Source organism: Pleurodeles waltl, chromosome 10 (assembly GCF_031143425.1).
Source record: "Pleurodeles waltl isolate 20211129_DDA chromosome 10, aPleWal1.hap1.20221129, whole genome shotgun sequence".
NCBI classification, from domain to species: Eukaryota; Metazoa; Chordata; class Amphibia; order Caudata; family Salamandridae; genus Pleurodeles; species Pleurodeles waltl.
In genome coordinates, this window is record NC_090449.1 from 262885424 (window position 1) to 262896911 (window position 11488).

Here is an 11488-nt window from a genome sequence, read left to right on the forward strand (position 1 = left end):
CCAGGTGCCCCGGGACGTGCCCAGGGCAGATCTGTCCCCCACCCGAACTCCGCCAAGGCAGGGTGACGGAGAGGTACCTTAGTGACAGGACTGGGGATAGGATCCTGCTGCAGGCAATCAGGTGGGTCTGACCTTGGAGGGGGGGACAAAGTGAGCAGAGCTACCCTGCAACAGCCTCAGCCACACCACATGAAAGCCCCAGGGTGATTGACAATCAAGCAATCCTCAGACAGGCATAGCCCCAGAAGGAACACTGGGCCGCAAGGTGCGTTCGATGTGTCAATGATCAATGTGTCCTGCAATTCACACTAATTCTCACAGCTAGCTGCGTTCTTTATGGACAGGTAAGCTGAGTGATCCACCGCCAAGAATCACAGGCATCTTTTCTCAATGTTCACCGACCTGTGGGTACAGAAGAGGCAGGAGGAAAATGGCACCGCCCATCCGCCGACTGCATGGCAAGACGGCCTGGCACCCCATCTGGCTTCTCCTCTGAGAGTCATCTTCCACAATTCAAAGAACATCTCCAGGTGCTCGGCCTGCGAGCTTACCCGCGGGCAAGGGGTAGGCTCCCTGGACAGCTCAGGGTCCAGACAGAACCACTACCACTGGTCCCTCCCAGAGGACCAGGAGAGACCACATAAGTCTTCAAACCAAGAAGGGCCACTCCTCAGTCACTCAAACCCTAGACAGGTCGGGAGTTGGGCATAGGCCTTTATGGTAATGGTCCCAGCCCAGGGAGGAACCTCGATTTGGTTTCCCTCTCATGTCATGCTGGGTGAGTGTGTGGTCTGTCTGAGGAGGGGCTTTCAATCTTGCCACTCCCGGAGGGGCCGGATCTGGAGGTGGGGGGACATGCCCCTCCCCAACTCCCCAGTCCCACCCACATAAGAGGGTAAGGTCCTTCTGGGTGGAAGAGCCCATCACATACTCAGTCCTCTCCGAAGAGCCCCAGCAGCCGCGGACCACTCCTCCAGCCAGAGAGCAAAAGGGGAGGGCCAGGCCATGTGCCTATGGGTGTTCTAAACTTGAAGGCAGCCGAGGCTCCGGGCTGGTGCCAGCAATCACTCAGGCCGGTGCGCCGTTAATGATCCATCTGCAGGTTCACCTACAGAAACCTTGTTACAACTTTTACTTACTCTAGATAGTCAAGTTTGATCATTTTCTCAGAGCTCTGCCAGGGGTGTTGCAAACCCTGGTAGGGCCAATCTTAGGACCTCACTAAACCCTCCAATCGGTAGTAGCAACGGGCGGTTTGTACAAAGGGCAGGGACTTAATCAACGCAGGCTTATGACCCGCACTTACTGGGAATTCCTCGTTCATTGGAAATATTTGAAATCCCTTTCATGAACTGGGTTCAGTGGGTTACCCGCACCTGTCAGCACATGGTAGACACACACTGAGCCATTCAGGGTAGCGCATGTGCAGCCCCCAAGATTGAAGGGTTCCCACAGACCTGTTATTGCTCAATCTTGTGTGGCTGAATGCCACTTGTCCCTCTAAGAAGTTAGACACCGACCACTGGGGGGGTCACATAACTAGTTAGCATGGCAGAGTCTCATTCATTATCAGAATTAACCAGACAGATCGCTCCACCAACAAAGAATGGCCTTGCACCACCACCCACAGAATCGAGAAAGAGATATCCATCTGTCAGTCCTTTCCATGTCCGGGCTGGGTGAGGTTTCCCGTGTTGAGTCACATTAAGCCGCAAGCTCCACTCCTGGTGGTGCCCTTCCGTCAATTCCTTTAAGTTTCAACCATACTCCACCCCACAACCCATAAACTTTGGATTCCCGTAAGCTGCTCAGCGGGTCATGGGAATAACACTGCCAGATCACTAGTCGGCATCGTTTATGATCAGAACTACAACAGTATCTGATTGTCTTCAAAACTCCGACTTTTGTTCTTGATTAGTGAAAACTTTCTTGGCAAATGCTTTTGCATGGTTCATCTTATGCCGGTTCAAGAATTTCACCTCTAGCTGCACAATACGAATGCCCCATGCCATCCCTCTTAATCATGGCCCCAGTTTGAAAAACCAACAAAATAGAACCTCAGTCCTATTCCATTATTCCTAGCTGAAGTATTAAGGCAACCAGCCTGCTTTGAACACTTTCATTTTTTCCAAAGTAAATGCTTCAGACCCCCAGGACACTCCGTCAAGAGCATGAAGGGGACACCGAGAGGCAGGGGCTGGGTCAGGCGGTAGCTCACCTCACGGCAGACCACCAGCTCAATCCCAAGATCCAGCTATGAGCTTTTTAACTGCAGCAAATTTAATATAGGCTATTAAAGCTAGAATTACTGCAGCTGCTGGCACCAGATTTGCCCGCCAATGGATCCTCATTAAAGGATTTAAAAGGTACTCCTTCCAATTACATGGCCTCAAAAGAGTCTTGTTTTGTTGTTTTTTGTTACTACCTCCCCGAGTCAGGAGTGGATAATGTAGTGTTGGGAGCCCTAGGCCCTCATGCTACTAAATGATGTGACACAGACATATGGTTAGGGTTCTGGTAATTGGCCACGGACACGTGCGCCTGGATCTTTTTATTGGCAGGGTCACCTGACTGGGGACACCTGTGTTGAATGGGTGTGGGGTGTGTGTGTGTGTGTGTGTGTAAAGCCACCCTTCAGCCGAGTGGCTGGTGGACATGTCTAGCAGGACACTACATTCCTCCCAAACTTTATTGAGGGACAAAACATGTATAAGAACACACAATAACTAAACACCACCATCAGTCTTTTGGCCTCGAAAAGGCAGGCTACTGTATTGCAGTGGACAGGTGGAGCTGGGAGCACCCGGACACCTCCACACGAGTCCACAATTTAACCAGGTACAGCTGGGCACGAACACTGTGTGGATGAAGTCTGGACTCGGTGACTGTCAGATGAGTTGGTCAATGCCCACTCGTGCACTGTGGGTCAGTCCTGCGGCACTTGTGGTGAGGCTATTGGTGGGTACAGTTCGTTTTGTTTGAAATAGGTGCATCAGGAGTGTTGGTGGAGTCTGCTGCAAATATACTTCTTGAGATATCCTGGTTTCATGAAGGCCAATCCCTTGAAGACTGACGGCATCTGTGATGGCGTGAAGTCCTCCTATGAAGCCTTGGCACATCCTGATACTTTGTTGGTGGAGCAGCTTGCAGACCACCTCTCGTTTGTGGATTCTTCACTCTGGATCTTCGTTGAGGCCCTTTCAATGGGCTTGTCATGGGACCGGCGTGGACTTATGTTGTAATGATGGGTCTGAACAGCGAGGATGTCTTCATTACGTATTTATTAAGCACAGTACATAAATGTGACCTCCACCTCGGCCAGCTTGAATCAACCGTTCCCAGGCAGAATCTCACGTTACTAAGACACTGTTTCTATAACAACCCACCAACATTCTATTCTAACCAATAGCACATTATAACATATCCTCCCCCTTTACATAATAACACCCTTTTGATTTGAAGCAAAAGTACATTAGCAAACATCACCTAACTACCATTACTTGAACTTTACCTTAAGGTATGTATCACTTTAAATATTACTATCTTACATAATCTTGCAAATACATAGGAGAACGTCTTTGTCTCTGCTCCCTTACAGGCAAACTCTCTACCGCAGTGTTTTGTACACAACTTGCAACCCTTCGGGAAGATCCAGAGTATTGTTCCACCTCTGGAATAATACCAGAAGATTCAATGCCTGATGTTTGAGAAGAAGACACTCTATTCTCTACCAAATCCTTAGAGAAAGATGTGGCCCCCTTCTTCAAATTTTGTGTTGTTTCGCTACTGGGTCTAGCAACATCAATATTAAATGTTAAAGAATTTGACCCAATATCTTTAGTAGAACTCCGAGATTCTGAAGTTACTCCTTCATCCTCACCCAACACTGACCCCTCACACTCACTCCTCTGTGTACCAAACTTTGAGTCTTGCGCACCAAACCTAGCTACCCTCCTAAAATTCCACTTTTCACCATTTTCTAACACAACATGCCATCTGCCAACATGCTTAACTTGAAACGGCCCACGAAATTTGTTCAATCCCCCAGCACACCGTCCCGATTTTATTTTTACCCAATCCCCAGAGCTTATTTTTTTAGTGTGTCTACTTTCATCCTTCTGACATTCCTCCTCCAAACTATTTTCTTCCAGCAGGGATTTAATCCAAAACGGTGTTAATTTGGTACTTGGCTTCCTGCCCCGCATCAACTCAAAAGGTGAAGATACTAGCGTATTGTGCACAGTAGACCGATAAGCCCACACCAAATCACTCACAACTTTTCCCACGCTTAGTCTATTCGCCAAAGCTAGTTGAATGGCGCCCTTAACTACCCTATTAGCTCTTTCTACAGTGCCATTTCCCTGAGGATTATAGAGAGAAGTGCGTGCATGTTTCACACCACATTCATTTAAGAATAGTTTCATCCGATCTGAAGTAAGTTGAGTACCATTATCCGTGATGAGACAATCAGGATAACCTTCCTCACTAAAAATCTCGGATAGCACCCTCATAGTAGAAACCGTCGTCACTTCCGCCATAAACTTAACTACTAACCATTTGGTATTCAAATCAATCAATACAAACGCAAACCTCTGACTATAACTTACTCCTGCAATTGAACCAATAAAATCACCACACACACTATGCCAAGCTATGCCTGGATTCCGCATGGTCCCACACACCGTTTGTTTGCCCACCTTCAACCTTTTCTCACTCTCCATGCATTCAGGACACCTTTCCACCCAGTTTACCACATCATCGTCCATTCCTGGCCACCAAAACTCAGCCCTGAGGCGTTTCTTTGACATAGTTTGTCCTAAGTGTCCTTCATGGGCTATATCAAATAACCTTTTCCTGACACCTACAGGAGGTATCAACCTTTCTCCCCGTACTAAAACTCCTTTGTCCAAGATAGATAATTCGTCCAAGACCTTACCATAAGGTCTAAGAGCTGGGGTAACGTACTCTCTCTCCTTCCCCGTTCCACTATCATTTTAACTACTCCCATAAGCACCTCATCATGTGTAAAAGCTCGCTCCCACTCTTCTTTACTCACCGCCCCCAAGGTCCAATGAGTTACATCACAAATACTCGCAACTGCACCTTCACTTTCGTATTTCTGTACACCTTCACCATCAACTACCTCCCAACCTAAAGGTAAGCGTGATAAACAGTCTGCCTGCACATTCCTCCACCCTGGTATGTATTCTAAGTCGTACATATATTCCTGCAACCTTGCAGCTAGTCGAGCCAATCTTGCAGAACACTTGCCAGCACCACCAGAAGACAACATTTTCAACAAAGGTTTGTGATCGAAACGTAGAGTCACTCTTGTTCCCCATACATAGACTCTGAAATACTCCATGCCCCAAGCTGCGGCCAAAGCTTCTCTCTCGATAACGGAGTAATTGCGCTCTGAATCCGTTAAGGAACGTGAAGCAAACGCAACAGTCTTCTCACCTGTTGGGTGTATTTGTGCCAGAACTGTCCCTATACCACATGCACTCGCATCTACCGTAATTGTGGATTTCTTTCCAATGTCAAATGGAGTCAATATACCAGCGCAGCACACCTCCTCTTTAATACTCTCAAAACACTCTTGATGCATGTTGGTCCATGAAAATATTGCCCCTTTCATTAACAACCCTCTCAAACTCTCAGTCTTAGAGGCGAAATTCTGCACAAATTTAGAGTAATATTCTAACATTCCTAAAAAAGACCTTAATTGATCTTTGTCCTGCGGCGATGGAGCCAATCTAATGGAATCAAGTAGGTTTTTTTTAGGCTTGATACCTTCCCCTGAAAGAGTATGCCCGAGATATTCTATCTCCCTGACTAAGAACACACATTTCTCCTTCCTCAAAGTTAGCCCAGCATTAGAAATTCTGTCCAAGATGTGCTTCATGGTGAAATTATGATTCTCCACTGTGTCTCCAAAAATTAAGATATCATCCTGGAAAAATAGAACATTTTCCAATTCACGGAATACATCAGTCATCACTCTCTGAAACACACTAGCCGCCGAACATTACCCAAACGGCATACGTGTAAATTGAAACGTGCCTTCCATAGTTATGAAGGAGGTTAAAGATTTAGAGTCACTGTGCAATTTAATCTGATGATATGCATGCTTCAGATCTAGTTTCGTGAAAAAGTTTCCACCCTTCAGGAGAGTCAAAAGTTTGTTGATATTTGGAAGTGGAAAATTGTCTGTAATAATAGATTGATTTAGGCTCCTCAAGTCAACACAAAATCTCAATTTGCCATCAGCTTTACGTGTGATAACCACTGGAGAAATCCACTCTGCTGTCTCCACTGGCTCAATTATTCCCCTTTTTAACATGTCACATATTAATTTGTTGACCTCTTCTCTTACCAGAACAGGTACCCTTCTAACTTTATGTTGAATAGGAATCGCACCACGTTTCAATTTAATCTTATGCACAGACCCTTTGAGTTCACCCATATCCTCACGAAACACATTATCGGCACCCCTAATAATGTCTTCCAATGTAACTTCCTGAACAACCATGACAGGATTCTCCGCACGTGGATTTATAATGATGTGTAAATCGTATTGATGAGCCCACCCAAGAATCGGCAGACCCGCTTCTGCAACATATACTTTCCCTTGGATAATCCTTTCACTAAAGGCGATGTCAGCTACCACATAATCTATAATATCAATTTTTTCACCCTGATACCCACCAGGGTTGATGTATTTCGGCAATAACTTAATGTCTGCCCACTTGGACCTGAATAAACTCTTAGGTATAATGGTATAAAGAGACCCAGAGTCAACCATTAAGTGAATTGCCTGTCCCATAATGCGAAATTCAGCTGTGGGTCTTTGCTTTCTATAATATTCATCCTCCACTAATAATACTCTGTCTGGGCATTCATTCAAATTATCATCAGATCCCTCTGATAACACTGCTACTCTCAAATTTGCAGAACTTCGACACATCCTGGCAAAATGTCCTTTTTGATTACACTTCCTACAATCCTTTCCCTTCGCAAAACAATTTCTTGCTCCAGTTACATGGTTGTAGCTACCACAATTATTGCATGCTTTCCCTGTTGTTTTTACCCTCTGACCACCTGTACCACCTTTGTATGCACTGGTACCACTTTTGCTGCTAAAAACTTGACTTTCTGTATGTTGACCGATGATTGACACACCGGTTTTCTCCTCTCTGTTATCCATTACTCTCATTTAATATTCAGACTCCTCAATAACTTTAGCTATCTCAATGGCATCTTTTAGAGTAGGATTCTTAGCAGCCCACAATCTTTCTTGTATTTTGCGACTGTTGCCCTGCACTATCAATTGATCACGTATCATCTCCTCAGTCATTGGACCAAACTGACTTTTTAACGATAATTCTCTTAATCTAGTAATGAAGTCATCAATCGACTCCCCAGGACTTTGTGGCTGAGTGTAAAATTTGTGTTGTCTAATTACAATATTTCGACCCTTTGCAAATCTAATTTCTAAACGTTTACGAGCATCAGAATAAACATCTACATCAGGTTGGTCTTCTTGAATGGGTAAAGCCGGTAGATACTTAAAGATGTGTTGCCCTTCCTTTCCTAAAGCATTCAATAAAATGGCCTTTTTCCTCCCAAGAGAAAATTTGCGCCCATCTATTGCTTCTAAATAGTTATCAAATACATCTATCCATTCTTCCCATTCAATTGAAGGCTCACCAGGTTGAGGTAAAAACAATGGTGGTGGCGCAATGGAATGCAAATCCATGTTGATGTTGACACGTAAAATACAAATATCAAAAATATCAAAGTAATCTTCCCCGTAAACAACAATAATGCGATAAGAACATGAAGATATACCAAAATCTAAAGTTTTCCAGCTTGTGACCAGCTTAAGTTCATGTCAAGTTGATGGTAAGGCCCTTTCCTCTAATACCGTAACACCGGAACCACTTGCCGTGAAGACCTCTTAAGATAAAGAACGAACACAGATGAGACTACACACCACTCCGCGCCCACCGTGAAAACTGAGATGAGCTCAAGTCCCACACGCTGCAGGATGTGACTGCACACCACTCCGCGTCGCCTTGAAGAACTGAGGTGAGTTACGCGCTGCAGATTACACTATCCACGCAGCCAGTCTCGCGCTCTGCGCTGAAAGAATAACAGAGCCAGTCTCGCGCTCTGCGCTGAAAGAATAACAGACACCACCACGCTCCACTCAGCACGCGCAACTTATAATTACCATTGGCTGTGTTTCCTTTACACACAGTACCTGCGCTGTACTGTATGCGCTAGATTGTAGCAATTTAGCGCTAAATTGTAGCAAAACACTGTATAGTAACAAGGCAAAAGTTAAAATTCAAACGAGTCCCTTCTTTTCCTTTTTCCAGACTCTAGCGCTCTGCGCTGAACGAAAGTCACACTCCACACAGCGCCCGCAACCTATAACTACCGTTGGCTGTGTTTCTTTACCCACAGTATCTGCGCTGTACTGTATGCGCTAAATTGTAGCAAGGCGTCGCTCCAACGATATCCTTTCTCTTCCCTTTTGGTCTCCAGATGACCACAGCCTCCCTTGATTCCTTCCGACAATCCTAACCTTTAATCACCATCAACAATACAGCTGTATTGTAACCAGGCATAGATTCAACGAAGTCCTCTCTTTTCCACTGCACACTAGTCCGTTTACTCCTTGAGGCCCTTGTACCCCTTGCACTTCTAGGTCGTAGCAGCTGGCTCCAACTCGTCGCCAAATTTATGTTGTAATGATGGGTCTGAACAGCGAGGATGTCTTCATTACGTATTTATTAAGCACAGTACATAAATGTGACCTCCACCTCGGTCAGCTTGAATCAACCGTTCCCAGGCAGAATCTCACGTTACTAAGACACTGTTTCTATAACAACCCACCAACATTCTATTCTAACCAATAGCACATTATAACAACTATGCTGTGCTGCATGTGGGTCATCTGCGGGCCGCTGCAGGCTCTCCGACAGGAGCCACGGTCAAGTCATTCATGCAACCACAAGGGTGGATGTTTCGTAGTCAGGGCGCTTGCCAACATGGACCAGGTGTAGGTGGGCTCTCAGACTGTCTCAGGGCAATTGTCTCTCATGTTGCCAAGAGGGTATCTAGTTGGTGTCATATTAATTCACTGAAGACAGTCTTGGTGTGGTGTGACCTGTTGGAGACTCCATTGCACAGCCTTGCTCTCTCCTCGACTTCATCGGTAGGGCAATGTCAAATCCCTGTCTCGCGTTTGGGGAGGACCCTTTTTTAGTTTGCCATGGGACTGCTTGTGGTCTGTGTTGGGGCTGCTTGTGTGCTACGTCAGGGCAGCTGCACGACTTCCGAGGAGCCATTGCCTAGTCTCTTGTGCAATCACAGGGGTAGATGGGTCCTGGTCACAACTCGCTCTTGCCACTGAGAGCAGGATACAGGCAGGGTGAGCAGGTTGTTATTGGTTGACTTGTTCCTCAGAGGATCATAGCAACGGTGTAGGACTCCAGTCTGGTTGTTTAACTGCTCCTTTAAACGATACCTTGATGCACATGGCAATGATGGTGCTTGCCATTCGGTGACCTGGACAACAAGTGATTGATTCTGGAGTGAGGGTGACTGGAGGGACTTCGCCATAGCTAGTGCAGTCTTTCTTTTTCTCATGTGCAGATGCTAGCAGTGATGCCATCTGCTTCAAGCAGCCGGGGACAGGTGGTTTGGATGGTTGCACTGCGAAGCGTGGGGCAAGAATGCGATTTGCGCATGCAGGTGTCCTACATTTGATACTCCCGTTGAGCTGTCTACAGTGGTGTCACTGCACCCCAGTGACTATCTTGTCTGTGGGTGCACGCTTCCTCTGTGGCATGAGTCCGCCATCTCTCCACCCTGTGATCATGTGCTCTTGTACTTCTGTGCTCGTCAGGTGTCGCAGTGTGACTGGTGTTGTGACACAATCTCTTCTTTTCTCTTTCCTTCCTTACGGTGTGGTGTTGTGCTATGCTCTCTTCTCCTTTGCTGTGGCGTCTGGCCACTAATCTTCCTTTTGTGTGGATGTTTTGAAGGTCCTGACCTGTGCAAGGACTAGGTGTCTTCTCAGTGTTGCATTGGTGGCTGTTTGCCACCCGGGGTGTGCTACTCTCCTCTTGCCTATTGTGAGTCTCTGCTGACTCCGTCTTGAGGCAGTGTGGGGGAAGACACTCCTTGATCAGTCTGTGGCCCATTTCAGGGCATTGAAGGGTAATTTCCTTTCCCACCTCTTCTTCACTTAAGGGCGCAGTGCTTGCACCTCAAGGCAGTGCCATGGCAGCACTAGGTCCTGCTTGAGCCTGGGTGTGGTTTGCAGGGTTGGTTGCTTCTCTCGACCTGCTCTATGATGGGCCAACGGTGATCATCTTGTGTCACGGTGTGGTCCGCTGGCACGGCCTCATCTCCCAAGCGTTCCGTCATGCTCTTGGGGGCTCTGTCCATCTTCTCGGGCTCCTGCCTGTGTTGTCAGGTTTGGTGGTGCAATCCTCTGCGCACCTCTGACATTGTCTCTTTTCCTTCTGGGTGTCCTTTGCTGATACCTTGCGTGTCCCTCTCGGGTCTTGCGGTGATGTCCATCACTGCAGGAGACCTATAGTGTTCCTTTGGCGGTGGCGGCAGACGGCCACTAAGGGTCGCACAGGCCATGCGCACTCTTCTTGTGCCTCAAGTGGCACTTGCATCCTTTGCCTAATTTTGCAGCTTGGCTGGGGCAGCTGCAGTCTTCTCCTCTGCTGTGCAGTAGTTGCACACGTCGCTCTCTCTCTTCTGCACTGTTTCAGTCCGTGGGCACGCAGCTGCTCTGGTGGAGTCACAGTCTGGGGGTGCTGCTGTCAGCTTGCCTTCGCCAATGCTCGTTTTCCCCTTTAACATAGAAAGGGGTGCAGTACCTTTCTTTGGCCACTGAATGTCACTGTGATGCTGTTTTTCGGTTGAGAATCTGTCTTTCTCCCTACCAGGCCTTGTTGATTGAAACAAACACAGGTGAGGAGCCATGCTGCCCAAGATAAGTTTGTCAGGCTGGTGGGGGCTCCAATTCTCGATGTCTGGAACTGGAGGTAAGTACAGTTTTTCCTCTGTTTTTTGTTTCTGGAACCGCCTCGTGGTGAAGAGGCAGGCTCCTTGCAGGATGTGCTGTAGTCGGGGTGGCCCTGGTCACTTTGCTTTGGTTTGGTGCATGTCAGCACCATCGCACCTTCCATCCACGCTGCAGGCTGTGTTGCGGTCTTCCCAGGCCTACATTATTGCAGGGAAGGGGGTGCGGCCCTGGGCATTTCTTGTGTCGTTTGGTTCGTGGCAGCACCTCTGCTCCTTCCTGCCCGCGGCTGCAGAAGCTTTACCATCTCTGCAGGCCGTCATGTTACATTCTGGTTGTCTGGGGGAGGAGGCAGTGGGCACTTCCCCGGTTCATTGGTGGGTGGCAGCACCATCGCGTCTTCTCTCCTGTAACGGTCACAGCAGTCTTACC

General features: G+C 47.3%; 1 pseudogene; it reads right to left on the minus strand.

The window, feature by feature from the left end:
* Positions 1-219: 219 nt before the first annotated feature.
* LOC138262542 (5.8S ribosomal RNA) lies at positions 220-373 on the minus strand (annotated as a pseudogene).
* Positions 374-11488: the final 11115 nt, after the last annotated feature.